Source organism: Scyliorhinus torazame, chromosome 10, assembly GCF_047496885.1.
Source record: "Scyliorhinus torazame isolate Kashiwa2021f chromosome 10, sScyTor2.1, whole genome shotgun sequence".
Taxonomy (NCBI): Eukaryota; Metazoa; Chordata; class Chondrichthyes; order Carcharhiniformes; family Scyliorhinidae; genus Scyliorhinus; species Scyliorhinus torazame.
The window spans coordinates 248523427-248547376 of NC_092716.1; the positions used below are offsets into that span (position 1 = coordinate 248523427).

General features: G+C 44.9%; 1 long non-coding RNA gene across 1 annotated transcript; it reads left to right on the forward strand.

The window, feature by feature from the left end:
- Positions 1-1562: 1562 nt before the first annotated feature.
- Positions 1563-15448, forward strand: LOC140384937 (uncharacterized). Its single transcript, XR_011933231.1, has 3 exons — positions 1563-1743; positions 11824-11971; positions 15334-15448. It is a non-coding gene; the product is annotated as an uncharacterized lncRNA (long non-coding RNA).
- The last annotated feature ends 8502 nt before the right edge of the window (positions 15449-23950 follow it).

Consider the following 23950-nt stretch of genomic DNA (forward strand, 5'->3'; position numbering starts at 1 on the left):
TAGAAGGCAGAGAGTAGCAATGGAAGGGTGCTTTTCTTTTTGGAGGGCTGTGACCAGTGGTGTTCCGCAGGGATCAGTGCTGGGACCTTTGCTGTTTGTAGTATATATAAATGATTTGGAGCAAAATGTAACTGGTCTGATTAATAAGTTTGCAGACGACACAAAGGTTGGTGGAATTGCGGATAGCGATGTGGACGGTCAGAGGGTACAACAGGATTTAGATCGTTTGGATACTTGGGTGGAGAGATGGCAGATGGCGTTTAATCTGGACAAATGTGAGGTAATGCATTTTGGAAGGTCTCATGCAGGTAGGGAATATACAGTGAATGATAGAACCCTGAAGAGTATTGACAGTCAGAGAGATCTTGGTGTAAAGGTCCACAGGTCACTGAAAGGGGCAACACAGGTGGAGAAGGTAGTCAAGAAGGCATACAGCAGGCTTGCCTTCATTGGCCGGGGCATTGAGTATAAGAATTGGCAATTCATGTTGCAGCTGTATAGAACCTTAGTTCGGCCACACTTGGAGTATAGTGTTCAATTCTGGTCGCCACACTACCAGAAGGATGTGGAGGCTTTAGAGAGGGTGCAGAAGAGATTTACCAGGATGTTGCCTGGTATGTAGGGCATTAGCTATGAGAAGATGTTGAATAAACTCGGTTTGTTCTCACTCGAACGACGGAGGTTGAGGGGCGACCTGATAGAGGTCTACAAAAGTCTGAGGGGCACAGACAGAGTGGATAGTCAGAGACTTTTTCCCAAGGTGGACGGGTCAATTACTAGGGGGCATAGGTTTAAGGTGCGAGGGGCAAGGATTAGAGGAGATGTACGAGGCAAGTTTTTTACACAGAGGGTAATGGGTGCCTGGAACTCGCTGCCGGAGGAGGTGGTGGAAGCAGGGACGATAGTGACATTTAAGGGGCATCTTGACAAATACATGAATAGGATGGGAAAAGAGGGATACGGACCTAGGAAGTGCAGAAGATTTTAGTTTAGCCGGGCAGCATGGTCGGCACAGGCTTGGAGGGCCAAAGGGTATGTTCCTGTGCTGTACTTTTCTCTGTTCTTTGTTCTATGATTGAATGGTGGAGCAGACTCGATGGGCCGAATGGCCTCCTCCTGCTTCTATTTTCAATGTATGTTTCCACGTACGATAACAGACTGAAAATAATTCAAGATTTTCAGTTCCCATTCATTAAGTAAAAATATCAATTTACAAGATCTTCAATTCAGGACATTGGTTACATGAAACATTTTATATTTAGAGAGTTACTTCGGCTTCATTAGCATTCCTGGGAATGTGGAGTGGATTTCATTGTCAAATCATTGAAAAGCTGAAATATTGATTTGCTGTAGAACCATGATAAAAATATATGACATTTCTACAATGATGCAGGATTTGTCACTGAAACCTACATTTTCAGGGACTCTACAATATTTGCACTGGTGGAGGCTTTAATTGAGATTACATTTGCTCCTAACCCCACCTTGTGCAGGATTTAAAAATTCTTGGTAAGCAGCATTTTCTTTGCACCGAAGAGTGCAAAGCTCCACTCTGAAGAAGCTGATCTGTTCCGTGAGCGAGGATAGATGCAAGGCAAGGATTTGAACAACCTTCTGGGATTTCTGTCATTCATGATCCTTTAATTAAAAACTCTGTTGGAGAAGGTGAAAAAAATATAGAGGCTTATGAAGGGCAGATTCCTAATGGATCTGGTACAATTCTACGTGTCGGGCGGAATTAAGGTAAAGATCCTTTTCTCTTCGTTATTTACCAAAAGGCTTATTGTTATGGCTGTGGGGTTTGATTATTAATTCTGAAAAGCTCTCAAGTGGAGTGAAAGGCATTTGCTGCCCTGACGGGGGCGTTGCCCTTCTGACCTCCCGCATCATTGTCTTTGGTTAAGATTGTGATCTGCATTATTAAGTTTGGCTTTCGAACGTAAGGGAGAGATTTTCTGAGCCCCAATCCTCGAATTACGTCAAAGCAGATCTCTCGTGTCTTCAGAGTGCGGCTGGTTACATGTGCACAGATCTTCTCTGATGTGTGATTCAAAACATTAGTTCCCCATCTCCGTTGCCGATATTGTTGCTTCCTTTTGAAGGGCGGGATTTTCTGGCCACTCCTGTCAAGTCCCGCCGACGGCGACCTCCGCCGCCGGTTCCCCGCCGGCAGAGGGCGGGATCAACAGGAAGCCCCATGGAAAGAAGTGGGACCAGAAGACCCCGCCAACGGCCAATGACGGGCTGCCTCCCCTGCAAAATGCACCGTGTCGCTGGGTGTGGAGGGGTGAAAATCCCGTTGGGTCTGATTATAAGTGGCTGCGCTATGGGGTGGGGGAGCAGCACTGCCAAAATCGCAATGAACTGCCCAGTTTCACCTCCCGATCTGTCAGCTGCCATCTGGATAGGTTCCTTCAGGCTCCTTGTCAATATATTTCAGTCAGGGTCCTCTGGCCTCACCATAAGACCATAAGACCATAAGACATAGGAGAGGAAGTAAGGCCATTCGGCCCATCGAGTCCACTCCACCATTCAATCATGGCTGATTTCAACTCCATTTACCCGCTCTCTCTCCATAGCCCTTAGTTCCTCGAGAAATCAAGAATTTATCAACTTCTGTCTTAAAGACACTCAACGTCCCGGCCTCCACCGCCCTCTGTGGCAATGAATTCCACAGACCCACCACTCTCTGGCTGAAGAAATTTCTCCTCATCTCTGTTCTAAAGTGACTCCCTTTTATTCTAAGGCTGTGCCCCCGGGTCCTCGTCTCCCCTGCTAATGGAAACAACTTCCCTACATCCACCCTATCTAAGCCATTCATTATCTTGTAAGTTTCTATTAGATCTCCCCTCAACCTCCTAAACTCCAATGAATATAATCCCAGGATCCTCAGACATTCATCGTATGTTAGGCCTACCATTCCTGGGATCATCCGTGTGAATCTCCGCTGGACCCGCTCCAGTGCCAGTATGTCCTTCCTGAGGTGTGGGGCCCAAAATTGCTCACAGTATTCTAAATGGGGCCTAACTAATGCTTTATAAAGCTTCAGAAGTACATCCCTGCTTTTATATTCCAAGCCTCTTGAGATAAATGACAACATTGCATTGGCTTTCTTAATTACAGACTCCACCTGCAAGTTTACCTTTCGAGAATCCTGGACTAGGACTCCCAAGTCCCTTTGCACTTCAGCATTATGAATTTTGTCACCATTTAGAAAATAGTCCATGCCTCTATTCTTTTTTCCAAAGTGCAAGACCTCGCACTTGCCCACATTGAATTTCATCAGCCATTTCTTGGACCACTCTCCTAAACTGTTGAAATCTTTCTGCAGCCTCCCCACCTCCTCAATACTACCTGCCCCTCCACCTATCTTTGTATCATCGGCAAACCTAGCCAGAATGCCTCCAGTCCCGTCATCTAGATCATTAATATATAAAGAGAACAGCTGTGGCCCAACACTGAACCCTGCGGGACACCACTCGTCACCGGTTGCCATTCCGAAAAAGAACCTTTTATCCCAACTCTCTGCCTTCTGCCTGACAGCCAATCGTCAATCCATGTTAGTACCTTGCCTCGAATACCATGGGCCCTTATTTTACTCAGCAGTCTCCTGTGAGGCACCTTATCAAAGGCCTTTTGGAAGTCAAGATAGATAACATCCATTGGCTCTCCTTGGTCTAACCTATTTGTTATCTCTTCAAAGAACTCTTAATAGGTTTGTCAGGCACGACCTCCCCTTACTAAATCCATGCTGACTTGTCCTAATCCGACCCTGCACTTCCAAGAATTTAGAAATCTCATCCTTAACAATGGATTCTAGAATCTTGCCAACAACCGAGGTTAGAGTAATTGGCCTATAATTTTCCATCTTTTTCCTTGAACCAGTGCCCCCGCCTGTGTACCACTGGACACAACGGGCTCAAGATGCTATTTAATTGGAAATTCATTGGAAAGCACTCAGATCACTCGAGACCCTAATTCACCGGGATTGATTTTTCCAGAGGTCTATGGTTTGTCAAATTGTTTCCTTCTGCTTCAAAGCCTCCACAAAGCTCGTACAGGCTGTACGGAGAGGGTAATCCTGACCGCTCCACATTGATTGGAGGAGAGGCTCTGACGAAAACACTGAAAAAAAGACGGATACACAAGCAAAATATTCCTGATGCAGCAAAACCTTGAAATCAGAACCAAAATGCTGGAAAGACCTATCAGGTCAGGCAGCATCTGTGGAGCGAGATACAGGGTTAAGTTTGCAGGTCGCTGGCCTTTCACCAGAACTGATCACCAATAGGAATGGAAGAACCTTTAAGCCAATGCAAGGGGGCAGGAGGAAGAAAGGTCTGTGATCGGGTGGAGGCCAGGGGAGATTTCTAAAGATTCCTTCATGCAACAGCCAAACAGAGCGGTTAGAAAGAATCAAAGGCTGTATCCAAATGAGGTGTAAATTGCTACATAAACACCACTTGAATGCAACACGAAGGGATAAAGAAACAAGATGAAGATGCAGGTAGGGCAGTGGATGTTGTCTATATGGACTCCAGTAAGGCGTATGACAAGGTCCCTCTAGGCAGACTGGTACAAAAGGTGAAGTCACACGGGATCAGGGGTGGGTGGCAAGATGGATACAGAACTGGCTAGGTCATAGAAGGCAGAGAGTAGCAATCATAGAAAATGCTTAATCATAGAATGTAAAGTGCAGAAGGAGGCCATTCAGCCCATCAAATCTGCACCGGCCCTTGGAAAGAGCACCCCACTTAAGCCCTCCACCCTATCCCTGTAACCCAAAAACCCCACCCAACCTTTTGGGACACTTAGCATGGCCAATCCACCTAACCTGCACATCTTTGGACTGTGGGAGGAAACTGGAGCACCCGGAGGAAACCCACGCAGACCCTGGGAGAAAGTGCAGACTCCGCACGGGTGGAGAAGGTAGTCAAGAAGCCATACGGCATGCTTGCCTTCATTGGCCGGGGCATTGAGTATAAGAATTGGCAAGTCATGTTGCAGCTGTATAGAACCTTAGTTCGGCCACACTTGGAGTACAGTGTTCAATTCTGCTCGCCACACTACCAGAAGGATTTGGAGGCTTTAGAGAGGGTGCAGAAGAGATTTACCAGGATGTTGCCTGGTATGGAAGGGTGCTTTTCTGATTGGAGGGCTGTGACTAGTGGTGTTATGCAGGGATCAGTGCTGGGACCTTTGCTGTTCATAGTATATCTAAATGATTTGGAGGAAAATGTAACTGGTCTGATTAGTAAGTTTGCGGACGACACGAAGGTTGGTGGAATTGCGGATAGTGATGAGGACTGTCAGAGGATACAGCAGGATTTAGATTGTTTGGAGACTTGGGCGGAGAGATGGCAGATTGAGTTTAATCCGGAAAATTGTGAGGTAATGCAATTTTGAAGGTCTCATGCAGGTATGGAATATACAGTGAATGGTAGAACCTGCAAGAGTATTGACAGTCAGAGAGATCTAGGTGTACTGGTCCACGAGTCACTGAAAGGGGCAATGCAGGTGGAGAAGGTAGTCAAGAAGACATACGGCATGCTTGCCTTATTGACCGGGGCATTGAGTATAGAAATTGGCAAGTCGTGTTGCAGCTGTATTGAACCTTAGTTAGGCCACACTTGGAGTATAAGTGTTCAATTCTGGTCGCTACACTTCCAGAAGGATGTGGAGCATTTAGAGAGGGTGCAGAAGAGATTTACCAGGATGTTGCCTGGTATGGAGGGCATTAGCTATAAGGAGATGTTGAATAAACTTGGTTTGCTCTCACTGGAACGACGGAGGTTGAGGGGCGACCTGATAGAGGTCTACAAAATTATGAGGGGCATAGACAGAGTGGATAGTCAGAGACTTTTTCCCAGGGTAGAGGGGTCAATTACTTGGGGGCATAGGTTTAAGGTGTGAGGAGCAAGGTTTAGAGGAGATATACGAGGCAAGGTTTTACACAGAGGGTGTTGGGTGCCTGGAACTCGCTGCCAGAGGAGGTGGTGGAAACAGGGACGATAGTGACGTTTAAGGGGCATTCTGACAAATACATGAATAGGATGGGAATGGAGGGATACGGACCTTGGAAGTGTAGAAGATTTTAGTTTAGACGGGCAGCATGGTCGGCACGGGCTTGGAGGGCTGAAGGGCCTGTTCCTGTGCTGTACTTTTCTTTGTTCTTTGTTCTTTGAAGAGTGACCCAGCAACACAAAAACAAAGAACGCGGAACAGTGGAGGCAAAGGTTATGATCTAATGTTGTTGGACTCGATGTTCAGTCCAGAAGGCTGTAGACGACATATGAGGGGCTGTTGCTTGAGCTTTGACGTTAGTGTTGGGCAGTAGCCTGGAACAGGCGATGGTGAAGGCAGAGGCCATTTTACACACAGTCAGTTCTCTCTGCCACAGTGAGTCAGAGATTAGGCAAATTCTAAAGGCAGTGCAGATTTTGTCATTGTTCAAGAAACAACTACCACTCTATTTTAGATATGTTCACATTAGCACTTACGTCCATTCACTGAATCAAAAGTTAAATGGGAATACTTAGATGGCAACGCAAAAGGGTGATACAAATTGGAAGCAAGCGATTCAGTCAGCTTAACTTTCCTTTTTATTGTGGTTAATAGAAAGGAAAATCACATGGAGTGCAAAATTGGTCGTCAAGTTACTTGTAGATAATGCAAAAACGATTGTCGTCTCACTCATGAGGAAGGAAAAATTGATAGTTGGCTCACTGATCTGTAAGACAAAATTAAACGTCGACTCGTTCGTGTGGAACTCAAATCTCTGCTCGATTCACTCCTGTGGAAAACGAAATTCATTGTCGACCTACTTGTCTGGAATGCAAATTTGATAGTTGAATAAAGCAGGCGGAACACAAATTGAATGCCGATTCGTACACGTGGAATGCAAAGTCTATTGTTGAAGCACTCATGTGGAACGCAAAATTAATTGTTGATTCACTCGTGCGCTATGCAAATCGATTTGCGATTCACTCATGCGGTTTGTGCAAAATCGATTGCCAATCCACTCATGTTGAATACAAATCAATTGTCCATTCGCACAAGTGGAATGCAAAATCGAATCTTGATTCACTCGTGTAGTGTGGAAAATCAATTGAGTCGAAAACCAATTGTGCACACCAGACCGGTGAATGGACAATCAATTTTGCACACCAAATGGACGAGCCGATAATCAATTTTGCATTCCACACATCTGAGTCGACATTAGATTTTGGCATTTCCCAGGCGAGAATCACCTCATGAGTGAGCCGACAATCTATTCCGCAACCAACATGGGTCAAACGATAATTGACATTGCAATACACACGAGAAAGTTGACAACTGATTTAGCACACCACACTGGCGAGCCAATAATCAATTCTGCACACCACACAAGAGACTAGACAATCGATTTTGCACACTACATGAGTGAGTCGATAATTGATTTTGCATGCCACACCAGCGACTCAATAATTGATTTTGCATATCCCATGAGCTGCTTAATTTTCCATTCTATATGTGTGAGTCGACAATCTATGCTTCATTCCACAGAAGTCAGTCATCTCCAAACATGTAGTCGACAATCGATTTTGCACACCACACCAATGAATCAATAATCGATTTTGCATTGCATACCAGTGAGTCAACTACATTGCTGGAGATTCCCTGGAGTGTAGATAATTTATGAGGGAGGGTGTTTAGTCTGAGCTAAACAGTTCATGGAACTTAGTGGGATATGGATGATGCAATTATTCAGAGGAGCCAGGTCTGTCTGGAGTTTTGCAGTCTGTTATAGGATTTTAAATTGAACAGCAGGTTTGCCACATGCTATTAACTTAAGCAGAGGTGCACTGGATCTGATCTTGAAAGGACCTCTTTCGAAAGGGATACACAGATACGCAAGTGGCCTGTTGTGTTAACTCTATTTATAAGTGGCATTTAAACTGTATTGGGTTGCTTAATTGGAGTTAGTGGCAGGTGTAGATGTTGGGTTAAAGTTTGTTTTAAAAGATGCCCATTGGTCAGGGTCATCACTCCTGTATCCTTTCCCTCACCATTTTACAAATCAAAAAATTATTTGGTGTTCTCGTCCAGTATCGTAACAAAATCTGGGGACACCCGAGTGAGTGGATAATTGATTTTACACAACACATGAGTGAATCGGCAATCGATTTTGCATTCCACATGAATAAATCAACAATAGATTTTGCGTTCCACATTAATCCGTCGAGTCGGTAGTGTGGTGTTCTTTGTGTTGCTTATTTCAGGATGGTTGACAAAGACCACAAAAAACTGAACTGAAACAAAGCTATAAATTTATTAACTAATTTGAATTCGATATGTACTCCTAAAGAATGCACGGTTGATTATTAATATTTAAACTACACTCATCTACAGCTAATCTTAATGCTGATACAAACTATGATCTCCTCTCACTTACACTATTTGTACTTCTGACTCTCTCTTGCTAACTCCTACACACGCTCTCCCACAAGGCTTAACATCACTGCCTTATATAGTTGTAACTGTAGCTCCCTCTAGTGGCTATTCTGGATACTTCATTAACCCTTGCAGTTCATATAGTTATGATAATACCACAGGTAGTTGATTTCGCGATCCACAAGAGTGAATTGACAATCGAATTTTCGCATGTGACGAGTGAGTTGACAATCGATGTAGCATTCCGCGTGGTAAGTTAGCAGTCAATTTTGCACACAGCATGAGCTACTCAACCATCCATTTTGCACACCACATGAGCAAGGCGACAATCGATTTGCCATTCCACACAAATATGTCATCTCCAAACGGGTGAGTGGATGATAGCTTTTGCATATCGCACCCGTGAATCGACAATTGGTCTTGTATTCCATGCGAGTAAGTAGATATCTGATTACGCCCACCAAACAAGCGAGTCAACAATCAATTTTGCATTCCTCACGATTGGGTCCACCATCAATTTTGGGTTCCACACGAAAGAATCGACAATCTATTCTACATCCCACATGAGTCAATCGACAATGGATTTTTTGCACCACACCAGTGATTCGGCCATCGGTTTTGTACATCTTTCGAGTGAATTGACAAGCAATTTTGCACACAAGCCGAGTGAGGCGACAAATTGAATTTGCATTCCACATGAATCAGTTGACTCCACACGAGTGGGAAGATGATCGATTTTGCATACCAAACCAGTGAGTGGACGATTGATTTTTGCACAGGACTGGAGTGAATCGACAATTCATTTTGACAATCAATATTGTACTCTGTATGAGCTAGTCGACAAGCGATTCTGAATTCCACAAGAGTTGGTCAACTCCACACGAGTGAGTTGACAGAGATTTGTGCACACGACACGAGGGAATTGATAATCAATTTTGCATTCCAGGCTTGTTGGTAGAAAATCAATTTTGTACATCGCACAAGTGAATTTTGCACACCAGATGAATGAGGCGACAAATAATTTTGCATTACACATGAATCAGCACGGCAGCACGGTAGCACAAGTGGATAGCACTGTGGCTTCAGAGCGCCAGGGTCCCAGGTTCGATTCCCCGCAGGGTCACTGTCTGTGCGGAGTCTGCACGTTCTCCCCGTGTCTGCATGGGTTTCCTCCGGGTGCTCCGGTTTCCTCCCACAGACCAAAGACGTGTAGGTTAGCTGGATTGGCCATGATAAATTGCCCTTAGTGACCAAAAAGGTTAGGAGGGGTTATTTGGTTACGAGGATAGGGTGGAAGTGAGGGCTTAAGTGGGTTGATGCAGACTCGATGGGCCGAATGGCCTCCATCTGCACTGTATGTTCTATGTTCTATGAATCAGCTGACCTCACACGAGTAAGTTGGTAATCGATTTTGCACAGAACATGATTGAGCCATCATTTGCTTTTGCACAGAACATGTGTGAGATCAATATCGATTTTTGCACCACGAGAGAATCGATGATCGATTTGTCAGCACGCACAGGTGACTTGACAATGCTGCATTCCACACGAATGAAGTGACAATTGATTTTGAACACTACAGGCGGGATCCGTGAATCGAGTTTGCACTCGAGAATTGATTTTGTACACCGTGCAAGCGGAGCGACAGCCAATTTTACATTACACACGGGACAGTTGAACATCAATCTTGCACAACACACAAGTGAGTCGGCAATCAATTGTGCGCACCGCATGAGAGAATCAATTTTGCATTCCCCACGAATGAGAGCGCGGTCCATTTTGCACACCACATCAGTGAGACGACAATCGATTTTACATTCCACACAATTGATTCGACAGTCGATTTTGTATACCACACAAATTTGTCAAGCGAGGATGCACTCCCAAGGGAGTGAGTTGACAATGAATGTTGCACACCTGAGTGACTCAATAATTGACTTTGCACACTACATGAATTGATTGACAATCGATCTTTCATTCCACATTAGTACCCACACGACTGAGTCAGCAATCAATTTTGCACATCACAAGAGTGGATGAATGATCGATTTTGCGCCAGATGAGTGTATCGACAATCGATTTTTCATTCCATACAAGTCATTCGACATTTGATTTTGCGCGGCAGACAAGTGAATTGTCGATCGAATTTGCATTCCACACGATCACTTGTCTCCACTGAGTTAGCTGACAATCGAGTTTGCTCATAAAATGAGTGAATTGACAATTAATTTTGCATTCCGCATGAGAATAGCCACAATAGATTTTGCACACCACACGAGGAAGCCACTAATCAATCTTGTATTCCTCATGAGTGAGTACACAAGCGATTTTTCATTCCACCTCTGTGAATCGACAATCAATTTTGCATTCCACTTGAAGCTGTGAAGTTCATGAGTGTGCATTCCAACGATTCTACACACTGGTGGGGTGAGTGAACATATGATTTTGGAAAGCGCATGAATTAATTGGCACTCAATTTGCAAACCAATAGAATGGGTTAGCAATCAATTTTGTACAGCACACAGGTGAATCAACAATCTATTTCGTATTCCAGGTGAGCGAATTGACAATTGATTTTGAACACCACGCATGAGTAGACAATCAATTTGCAAATCAAATGAGTGAATCATAGATTATCATAGAATTTACAGTGCAGAAGGAGGCCATTCGGCCCAGCGAGTCTGCACCGGCTCTTGGAAAGAGCACCCTACCCAAGGTCAACACTTCCACCCTATCCCCATAACCCAGTAATCCCACCCAACAGATGCCGGGGAAACACAGGACAAACAGGAAAGGGGAACCATAAGGGACAAAGGGCAAGAGCACAAATGGAAATGACCAAACTGCGCCAGGCTGACGCGGAACAAGCCTCCCCGGCACCCCACTCTGGGACAGTTTAGTACCAGGGACAACGAAAACGGGGGGCAAAGCTACCCGGTGGTGGTGGCCGATTAAGGGGTGCTCGCAAATAGGCCCGGCCACAACTGTACGTAGGCTTTATCAGAACCGGGATCCTGCTTGATCGGTGCCTTAGTGACCGACCTTATACACACCGGATAATTGAGATATCCCGCCCCTAGCGTGAGAGCACGAGCTCCGGGAGCACAGGGAAGACAAGCATTCACACTGTAGGTGTGGGATATTACAGTTCGTAAAGTGCTTTGATTCGTCTTTTGCCATGTTACAGAAATATAAATTGTTAGTTTAAGATGTGCATTGAATGTAATTTGACCTTGCATTCATGCAGCAGCACTGGGTGTCACAATTTAGCTGTGAGAGAATGAACAGAGGAATTGATAGGGTGACCTTTCTGGTGAGTGCAAATATGGGGAATGTGCTTAATTGACGAAAAAGTAAAGATTACTAATGAAATTCTGTTTGTTAAACTAGGAACTTGAATATTCATGAGAGCATAGGACCAGTTGGCAGGCATCCAAGAACAGAAGCAGAGAAGTCGGGCAAGCCGTACTAAAAAGGGTTGTCTGAAGCTAATTAATGAGACGGATAGCACCAAGGTGTGTTTTCCAAGGTTTAACAGGTAAGAATCCCGGTATCCTGGAAATTGTAATGCAATTGGCAGGTACGGTGGATCTTAAATATCTTTAATTTTTTGAGACGATTCATTAGGATCCTTAGCAGACACCTGTGTTAAAGTTATTTGGCAGCAAAATAGGAACTAGCAAGTTTTAAAATAATATTCTAAGTGGCGATGAGAAATTGACCTCGGGACCAGTCCAGTTACTTTTGCTGTTAACAATGTTTTCAGGTCATTTTGATTAATATAATAAAAAGAACATTAATGCTTGCAGACTGTATGATTTGTGGAAAGTCCTATATTTATAGTGAAGGAGGAAAGTTTGATAGGATTTCAGTCACAATTTTAATTTGCGTAAGAAATGGAGTGTGCAGGGGCTTCAGTATTTCCATCACCCTTACCCATCACGAGGCCCTGGAAATGTTCATTGTCAGGCCTTATTGAAAATGTTCAAAACTGACTCCTTCTCGAAGACGATGGAATGGTGTGAAGGGATATGGAACCGAGGGGGATGTTGCACAATCGCACACTTCTGGTTGGGTCTGAACAGGCGGCTAGGTCGTCTGGTCTGAATGCAGTTGAACATGGGGTAAGGGGGGAAGCCCAAGACAGGGAAAGCCTAAGAGCTCTTTGTTGAGCCAGCAGGAGCTCTTTCTTGGCTACAAAGAACCTCACCCAAACTTTTCCAAAGAATAGCTATCCCGGCCGCCTCTGGCCCGAGGCTGCTCTGAACAGGCAGCTTTGGAGTGATCCCTGAATCACACATTTCAGAGTTACAATTAGCTCAGGGTCAGAATTATGTCATCCGACACTGACAGTTCAATGTGTATGATAGCTCAACCTACCCACGCTGTCCAGCCCGCTCATGATTTTGAACATCTCTAGAAAATCTCTCAGCCTTCTCCTCTTCAAATTGAACAGTCCCAACGGCACCAACCTATCTTCATAACTGAAAGTTCTCATTCCTGGAACCAATTTTGTAAACCTCTTCTGAACTCTCACTAATGCGTTCACATCCTTCTTGTAGTGTGGCGCCCCCAGAACTGCACACAATATTCTAACTGAGGTCTAAGTAGTGCCTTGTATAAATTCAACATAATCTCCTTGCTCTTATACTCTACGCTCCTATAATGATGCTCAGAATACAATATGCTTTACTAACTGCTCTCTCCACCTGTCCGACCACCTTGAATGATCGACATACATATACACCCAGGTCCCTCTGCACCCCTTTAGAAATTTTACACCTTAATTTATATTGTCTCTGCATGTTCTGCCTGATGCATGTTGCATCATCTCACACTTCTACACATTGAACTTCACCTCCCGCCTTTCTGTCCTCTCCACCAAAGAGCCTTTGTCCTTTTGAATTGCTACACTGTCCTCTTCACAGTTTACAATACTTCCAAGTTTTGTATCATCTGCAAACTTTGAAATTGTTCCCTTCACACCAAGATCCAGATCATTAATATATGTCAGGGAAAGCAAAGGCCCCAATACCAAACCCTGGGGAACACCTTCATCCAGCCTAAAATCACTTAACAAAATGGAATAGATTCAGAACAGATCTAGCAGCTCAACATTGGGCCTTCATGAGAAGCCATCAACAGTAGCAAAATTGTACTCAACCACAATCTGCAACCTCATGGAATGACATGTCTCCATCCTCGCCTCTGACATTACCATCAGCCCTGGTTCAATGATGCAGGAGGGCAGCTCAGTGGCAGCACCAGGCATATCTAAAAAATGAGAAACTGCCAGGCAACAAGGTAGCGTGTGATAGACAGAGTGAGGCGATAGCACAAATAATAGATCAGACACAAAGTCTGCAGTCCTGCCATATCCAGTCATGAATGGAATATAGGAGCAGGAGATGACCATTCAGCCCATCGAGCCTGATCGGTCATTCAATACAATCATGGCTTCACTTCAGTGTCTTTTACACACATTGGTGACGGACAATTGAGCAACTCACTGGACGAGGAGCCTCCACAAATATCCCCATCGATAATGGGAGACCCAGAACATCAGCACAAAATACAGCTGAAGCATTTGCAATCTCCTTCAGTCAGAAATGCTGAGTAAATAATCCACCTCAGCCTCCTCCTGAGGTGCCTGGCATTACAGGTGCCAGTCTTCAATTCGATTCACTACACGTGATGTCAAGAATTGGGCTGTAGGCATGGAATACTGCAAAGGCTATGGGCCTGGACAACACCCCAGCAACAGAATGGTCACAGTAGAGAAAGAGGTCATTCAGCCCTTAGTCTCCACTCTGTGCAAGAACAAGTCACGCAGCCCCACTCCACTGACTTTTCCCCATAGCCCTGTAAATCTTTTCTCCAGATAGTTATCCAATTTGCTTTTGAAAGCCACGACGGAATCTGCCTCCTCCATGCTTTCAGACAGTGCATTCCAGATCCTAACCACCTCACTGTGCACAAATGTTTTTCCTCAGGTTACTGTTGCTTCTTATCCCAATTACCCAAAATTGGTGTCACCTTCTGCCAACGGAATCAAATTATCCACACTGAAGGTAATCAACTATTTTCAGATAGGTAAAAAGGCTATTTTAATGTAAATATTCAAACCCAGTTTTAATACCCATTTTAAAATAAGGATTTCAGTACTCATAACCTTAGGTCATGACAAAACACATAACTTAAACAGAAGCACAAAGCCTGACACATCCACAAACTAATTGGAGATAAAAACAACATTTTTGCTGACAATATGAACAAACTATTGTTCTAATGAACAGATTTCAAAGTTAATTTCATGTTAAGAAATGAGTTGTACCAGTAATCAAGTTCAAGGTCGAAATAAGCACCATAGCAGAATGTGGATAAAGTAAAGTCAGCAGACAACCAGTAAAAACTAGTCTTGATAACAGCACAAAATCACATTTCATAGCATACACAAATATTCAAATATGAAACATTCAAAACTTATGTTGCACATTGAGGATTGACAGTTAACCATCAAATCAAATGTATTTGACTCTCACCCAAACCAATTAGGACGACATAGAGGTGTAGACAGATGGCTTCTGACTGATAAAATTCTCTTTAAATATGAGAGACTGTACAGACATCTTCATTCCAGGATCACACTATACTTTGATCTAGCTACTCGCAATCTTTATTTTCATAAGTTCATGCAAGCTGTTTTGCCGTAAGCAAGAAACCATTTCTGTATTATTTTGAAAGTTAAATTGTTTTATAAATTACTTCTCTTTAAGTACTTTGCTAGCAGGGCTTTTTTGAGAATAGATTTAAGTTTCTCTCAATTGTAATCAAGTAGAGGCAATAAAAGATTCTTATTTGCATCTGAGATGTTTACCTCAAATTTCTATTGCGTTTTAGTGTTGCGAGACTTCACGAGATCCACATGGTAGATCTCTACAATTGGCGCAGTCGGCAAAATGGGAGTAGCGCAGAGTCGGAGGAAATCGGAAGACCGAAGAAAGACCAGAAGGACAGAAGACCCAAAGACATCTATCCGAAAAACGGTTAAGACTGGGGTAAGAAAACATCTTTTTCACCCATTAAAAGTCTTAAAGCCGCATCAAATAGTGCTTCGACCCCTTAGAAAGGACCTTTTTCAGAAGGTGTTATTCAATCGGGTGCCGGTTGTAGAAACTAAAATAAAACAGGACTGAATAGTAAATAGTCGCGGCGGTGTAATCAAAGATTGCACAAAAATGTAGTTGACAACCAGAAAATTGGACGTAAGGCTGAGTTTATGGCGGACATGAATCCTAAAATAGATTCAGAACCTTCAAAAGGTAGCGAACAACTTCCCACAGCTTCAAGGGGAGGTCGCGCTGTACCAGATGTCTCTGTTGACAATATATTGGGCAGCATGGTAGCACAAGTGGATAGCACTGTGGCTTCACAGCGCCAGGGTCCCAGGTTCGATTCCCCGCTGGGTCACTGTCTGTGTGGAGTCTGCATGTTCTCCCCTTGTCTGCGTGGGTTTCCTCCGGGTGCTCCGGTTTCCTCCCACAGTCCAAAGACGTGCAGGTTAGGTCCTTAGTGTCCTACCCGACACATAGATTCATAGAAGATTCATGGCATTTACAGTGCAGAAGGAGGCCATTTGGCCCATCGAGTCTGCACCGGCCCTTGGAAAGAGCTCCCACCTAAGCCCACACCTCCATCCTATCTCCGTAACCCAGTCATCCCACCTAACCATTTTGGACACCAAGGGCAATTTAGCACGGCCAATCCACCTAACCCGCACACCTTTGGACTGTGTGAGGAAACCGGAGCACCCGGAGGAAACGCACGCAGACACGGGGAGGATGTGCAGGCTCCACACAGACAGTGACCCAGCGGGGAATCAAACCTGGGACCCTGGATCTGTGAAGCAACTGTGCTAACCATTGTGCTCCCATGCCACCCAGCTTTGGGTTGTGGAGACGAAACCCATGCAAACACAGGGAAAATGTGCAAACTCCACACGGACCAGTGACCCAGAGCCAGGATCTATCCTGGGACCTCGACGCCGTGAGGCAGCAGTGCTAACCCCAAGGCAGCATTTGATCGAACATGGCATCAAGTAGCCCGAGCAAAAATGGAATCATTTGGGAACCAAGGGGAAACTCTCTGCTGGGTGGAATCATACACGGCACAAAGGAAGATAGTTGTACTTGCAGGAGATCAATCATGACGGTTGAAGGATGTTTCTGTGCCTGGAAGCCTGTGTCTGGTGGTGTTCCGCACGGATTGGTGCTGGGTCCCTTGCTGTTTGTAGTGTACATTGATGATTTGGACGTGTATGTAGGAGGTATGATCAGTAAGTTCACAGATGACACAAAAATTGGTGGTGTGGTAAATAGTGAGTAAGAAAGTCTTTGGTTAGACAACGATATAGACCGGCTGGTTAGATGGGCAGAACAGCAGCAAATGGAATTTAGCCAGAAAAGTGTGAGGTGATGCATTGTGGGAGGACTAACAAGGCCAGGGAATACACAATGTCTGGTTGGATGCAGAGGATCAGAGGGACCTTGGTGTGCATGTCCATAGATCTCCGAAGACAGCAGGAAAGGTACATGGAATATAGAACATAGAACAGTACAGAACAGTACAGGCCCTTCGGCCCACGATGTTGTGCCGACCATTTATCCTAATCTAAGATCAACCTAATCTACACTCCTTCAATTTACTGCTGTCCATGTGCCTGTCCAAGAGTCGCTTAAATGTCCCAAATGACTCTGACTCCACCACCTCCGCTGGCAGTGCATTCCACACACCCACCACTCTTCTGTGTAAAGAACCTACCTCTGACATCTCCCCTATACCTTCCTCCAATCACCTTAAAATTATGTCCCCTCGTGACAGCCATTTCCACCCTGGGGAAAGTCTCTGGCTATCCACGCCTCTCATCACCTTGTACACCTCTACCAAGTCACCTCTCTTCCTTCTTCGCTCCAGTGAGAAAAGCACTAGCTCCCTCAACCTTTCTTCATAAGACATGCCCTCCAGTCCAGGTGGTATCTCCTCTGTACCCTCTCCAAAGCATCCACATCCTTCCTATAATAAGGCGACCAGAACTGGACACAATATTCCAAGTGTGGTCTAACCAGGGTTTTATAAAGCTGCAGCAAAACCTCGCGGCTCTTAGACTCAATCCCCCTGTTAATGAAAGCCAACGCACCATACACCTTCTTAATGACCCTATCAACCTAGGTGGCAACTTTGAGGGATCTATGCACATGGACCCCAAGATCCCTCTGTTCCTCCACACTTCCAAGAATCCTGCCTTTAGCCCTGTATTCGGCATTCAAATGCGACCTTCCAAAATGAATCACATTTATCCAGGTTGAACTCCATCTGCCACTTCTCAGCTCAGCTCTGCATCCTGTCAATGTCCTGTTGTAACCTGCAACAGCCCTCGGCACTATCTACAGCTCCACCAACCGTTATGTCATCGGCAAACTTACTAACCCACCCTTCCACTTCCTCATCCAAGACATGTATAAAAACAACAAAGAGCAGAAGTCCCAGAACAGATCCCTGCTGGACACCACTGGTCACCGATCTCCAGGCGGAATATTTTCCATCCATTGCCACTCGCTGTCTTCTTTCGGCCAACCAATTCTGTATGCAGATAGCCAAATCTCCCTGTATCCCATGCCCCCTAACGTTCTGAATGAGCCTACCATGGGGAACCTTATCAAGTGCCTTACTGAAATCCATATACACCACATCCACTGCCCGACCTTCATCAATGTGTCTAGTCACATCCTCAAAGAATTCAATGAGGCTTGTGAGGCATGACCTGCCCCTCACAAAGCCATACTGACTATCTTTAATCAAACTATGTTTTTCTGAATAATCATAAATCCTATCTCTCGGAATCCTTTCCAATATTTTGCTCACCACAGACGTAAGACTGACTGGTCTGTGATTCCCAGGGATTTCCCTATTCCCTTTCTTAAACAGGGGAACAACATTCGCCTCCCTCGGCGCAGCAATATCCTCCCTCGCTTCCCATAATAACCTTGGGTATATCCCGTCAGGCCCAGGGGACTTATCTATCCTGATGTTTTTCAAAATTTCCAGCACATCCTCCTTCTTAATATCAACCTGTTCGAGTGTATTAACCTGGTTCATGCTGTTCTCATGAGCAACAAGGTCTCTAGTGAATACTGAAGCAAAATATTCATTTAGGGCCTCCCCTATCTCCTCAGGCTCTAGGCACAAGTTCCCTCCACTATCCCTGATCGGCCCTACTCTCACTCTGATCATCCTCTTATTTCTCATATAAGTGTAGAACACCTTGGGGTTTTCCCTAATCCTTCCCGCCAAGGCTTTTTCATGCCCCCTTCGAGCTCTCCTAAGACCGTTTTTGAGTTCCTTCCTGGCTATCTTGTAACCCTCTAGAGCCATGCCAGATCCTTGCTTCCTCAACCTTACATAAGCTTCCTTCTTCCTCTTGACTAGAAGCTCCACTTCTCGTGTCATCCAAGGCTCCTTCACCTTACTAATCCTTCCTTGTCTCAGTGGGACAAAAATATCCAGCACTCGCAGCAAGTGCTCCTTAAACAACCCCCACATTACTGTTGTGCATTTCCCCAAGAACAACTGCTCCCACTTTATGCTCCTCAGCTCCTATCTAATAGCAGTATAATTTCCCCTCCCCCATTAAATATCTTCCCATACTGTCTGTTCCTATCCCTCTCCATGACAATGGTAAAGGTCAAGGGATTGTGGTCACTGTCACTGAAATGCTCTCCCACCGAGACATCTGATGCCTGGCCTGGTTCGTTGCCAAGCACCGAATCCAATATGGCCTCCCCCCTAGTCAGCCTGTCTACATATTGAGTCAGGAATCCTTCCAGTACACACCTGACAAAATCTGCTCCATCCAAACCATTTGCACTAAGGAGGTTCCAGTCAATATTAGGGAAGTTGAAGTCAACCATGACAACAACTCTGTTACTTCTGCACCTTTCCAAGATCTGCCACCCAATCTGTTCCTCCATCTCTCTGCTGCTATTGGGGGGTCTATAGAAAACTGCCAATAAAGTGACTGCTCCTTTCTTGGTTGTAAAGAAGACAGGTGGGATACTTGCCTTTATTAGCTGAGGTATAGAATATAAGAGCAAGGAGGTTATGATGGAGCTGTATAAAATACTCGATAGGCCACAGCTCTAATACTGTGTGCAGCTCTGGTTGGCACACTATAGGAAGGATGTGATTGCCCTAGAGAGGGTGCAGAGGAGATTCATCAGGAAGTTGCCTGGGCTGGAGTGTTTGCGCAATCAAGAAAGACTGGACAGGCTGGGGTTGTTTTCCTTGGAGTAGAGAAGGCTGAGGGAGGACCTGACTGAGGAGTGTAACATTATGAGAGGTGTAGATAGCGTGGATAGGAAGAAATGTTTGCCCTCAGCAGAGGGGTCAATAGATTTGGTTGGGGGAGGGGGTGGCATAGATTTAAGGTAAGGGGCAAGAGGTTTAGAGGGGATGTGAGGAAAATCTTTTTCATCGAGAGCATGGTAGGAATTTGGAACTCACTGCTAAAAGGGTGAGCACAGTAAGAAGTCTTACAACACCAGGTTAAAGTCCAATATGTTTGTTTCAAGCGTGCTAAAAGGGTGGTAGAGGTGGGAACCCTCACAACATTGAAGAAATATTGAGATGAGCACTTGAAATGTCATAGTGTACAAGGCTATGGACCAAGTGCCTGAAAATGGGATTAGAATAGATAGGTGCTTGACGGATGGTGTGGACACGCTGGGCCGAAGGGCTTCATTCCTTACTGTAAAACCCCTATGGCTATTGACCAGAAACTGACCAGCCAATTAAATACTGTGGTTACAGGAACAGGTCAGAGACTGGGTATTCTGAGGTGATCAACTCATTACCTGTCTCCCCTAGACGCTGTCCACCATCTACAAAGCGCACGTCAGGAGTGTGATGGAATACTCTCCACTTGCTTGGATGAGCGCAGCTCCAACAACTCTCAAGAAGCTCAACACCATCCAGGACAAAGCAGCCCCGCTTCACAGGCACCCCATCCACCAACTTAAACATGCATTGCCTCCACTACCGAAGGAGAATGGCAGCGGCGTTTACCCTGGACAAGATGCACTGCTGCAACTCACTGGGGTTCATTGGACTGCACTTTTCAAACCTCTACCACTTGGATGTTCAAGGGCAGCAGTGACATGGGAACACCTCAACTGCATGTTCCCCTCCAAGCCACACATCAACCCGACTTGTAAATTTATTGCTATTGCTTCTCTGTCGCTGCATCAAAATCCTGGAACACCCTCTCTATCAGCACTGTGAGTGTACATACACCACATGGACAGCAGCGGTTCAAGACGGTAGGTCACTATCACCTTCCAAAGGGCAATTAGAGTTGACCAGTCACACCCATAGACCATAGAGTAGAATCCCTCAAGTGCAGGAGGAGGTTACTCAGCCTATCGAATCTGCACCAACCCTCCGAAAGAGCATTTTACCTAGGCCCGCTCTCCCTCCTCATCCCCGTAACCATGGATCATGGCCAATCCACACAACAATCTCTCCCTCAATGTCAGCAAAACTAAAGAGCTGGTCATTGACTTCAGGAAGCAAAGTGCTGTACATGCCCCTGTCAGCATCAACGGGGCAGAGGTGGAGATGATTCACAGCTTCAAATCCCTTCAGCATGCACATCACCAAAAAACTGTTGTGGTCCACGTCGATGCTACCACCAAGAAAGCACAACAGCACCTAGGCTTCCTCAGGAAACTAAGGAAGTTCGGCATGTCCACATTGACTCTTACTAACTTTTACAGATGCACCATAGAAAGCATCCTATCTGGGGCATCACAGCCTGGTATGGCAACTGCTCGACCCAAGACCGCAAGAAACTTCAGAGTCGTGAATATCACCCAGTCCATCACACGAACCTGCCTCCCATCCATTGACTCGATCTACACCTCCCGCTGCCTTGGGAAAGCAGGCAGCATAATCAAAGACCCCTCCCACCCGGCTTACTCACTCTTCCAACTTCTTCCATCGGGAAGGAGATACAAAAGTCAGAGAACATGCACTAACAGACTCAAAAACAGCATCTTCCCTGCTGTGATCAGATTCCGAAATGTCTCTCTTGTGGACTGATGGACATATGGACTGTTCCGATCTCTTCACACATCTTCTCGACTGAGTAGTACTACACTCCTGTATGCTTCACCCGATGCCTGTGTCTATGTATTTACATTGTGTATTTTACGTCTGCCCTATTATGTATTTTCTTATGTACGGATTTCTCTGTTTGAGCTGCTCGCACAACAATACTTTTCACTGTACCTTGTTACACGTGACAATAAACCAATCCAATCCAATCCTTGGCCCACACCCCATGAATGAATAAAAAGAAATCTGCCACTCAAAATGCACTTGACTGTCACTTACTGCACTGCTGTTCTCAACAACATTATCAGTTAAAGGTACAGTTAAAGTTAATATTCATTATCTACTTAAAATTTCAGTGAGATTATTAAATATTAACAGATCGCTGAGCTATATTTAACTTTGTGTTAACATTGTACAATTATGGAATAGGCTGCCATCTAGTGCAGCAAGTCATGATTGAGGATTCAGAAGGGAATTCAATGGGGACTAATGCAGGTGGCCAGTGAAATAGGCAAAGCATCTGAAGGTGGTAAGCAGCTTCAGTAAGGAGCTCGTGCTGACCGTACCAAGGGTTGGTACTCTGTGTCGTAACAAAAACTTTAATTCTTATCTTTACGATAAGTCCCATGCATGAGTTCCTAAGGATCTGCCAAATTTGGTGGTTCCAAATATTTTCAGCATCTGACACAGGGTTTCAGGGTTAATCATTGGTTCTGTTTTTTCCAAATATTTCTTTATGTTTATTTTAGATTAATGGGATGTGTCTGGGAAAGTGGGAGATCTTGTGGTATAGGGGATTGGGGGGTGGGGGTGGGGGGTGCGGGGTAGTATAAAGGGTCCTGCCTCCAGGCCAGAAGCTCTGAGTCATGTCCCACCCCTGGGCTTGATGACCAAGGGATGTGCAAACACACAGTTTGAGTATCAACCTGCAGATCCTTCTAGCACGGCACCAACGGCAGGCGGGAAGAGCAGGTGGGTGGCACGGTGGCATAGTGGTTAGCACTGTTGCTTCACAGCGCCAGGGTCACACGTTCGATTCCAGGCTTGGGTCACTGTCTGTGCGGAGTCTGCACGTTCGCCCCGTGTCTGCGTGGGTTTCCTCCGGGTGCTCCGGTTTCCTCCCACAAGTCCCAAAAGCCATGCTTATTAGATGAATTGCAAGTTCTGAATTCTCCCTCTGTGTACCCGAACAGGCGCCGGAGTGTGGCGACTAGGGGATTTTCACAGTAACTTCATTGCAGTGTTAATGTAAGCCTACTTGTGACACTAATAAAGATTATTATTATTGTGGTCAACCGTGTGATGGAAGGAAAGTTGGAGGCTCAACCATCACTGTTCATAGCTCCAGACTACAACATACAAGTAAGCATGTTGCCTTAGCATGGCAGGCTCCATGAGCGATCTGTAACACACTGTGGGCAAGTGATGAGGAAAAAAAAGCTTAACTTGTTTGTGGCTTTGGTAGTTTTGGTTGCATTTGAACTAGTTTGGGCTTTTGGCTTGCTTTGTGTACATCTGCGCTTCAAAACACAAAAGGTACATCAAGCCATTCACTGTTCCCAATTAAGCAACCAACCTATCACTACCTGTAGGCCTAAATCCTCCAGTCCCACCCATTGCAGGAATCATTGCAGGCGGGGCAGAGAATCGACGGAGAACCGAAAGTTCCCTGACCTCGGGTGGGAATTTCCAGTCCCAGGAGCGGGCAGGACTGGAAAATCCTTCTCGGAATATGTGTACGGACTTACAGCCACATGTTTTCTTCAAAAAGTGAAATTTAATTTTAGGGAGGAGCCCATAATTTGCGAAATATTCAGAGAAACTGTAAGACCATCTTGAAATGCAGTGGCAAAATGGTAAATCTCAACAATTCATTGGGTTTCTTTACTAATGAACTTGCTTGCAAGAATCATAATGCTTATACAAAGGTTTTGTCATAAGATTTTATCACTTACAAATTATGGAAGACGTTTGCCCTGAATGTCTTGACAGTTGATCACTAAGCTATTGTATCAACATGTCTATCCAATTTCACTAATACCAGATATTATCTTCATTGTCGCAGTATATTAAGCCACATGGCATTAATTGGTCATTCAGTTACGAGTGCAACCAGTCACAGCTCCTCAACTGAAAGGAATAAAATGTTAAATACGGAGTCATTTTCTTAAGGATTTAATTACCGACTATTAAATGAATTACTGTTCATGGCTGTTCCTTTATCAAAAGCCATAGCACAAAACATCCCAGCATGAAAGACTGAGTAAATGCACATTCCTATAACTTGTTTTGTCCGCTGCAAACTGGAATTTTGATTTTGCATATCTGACATGCCATGACCATTTAA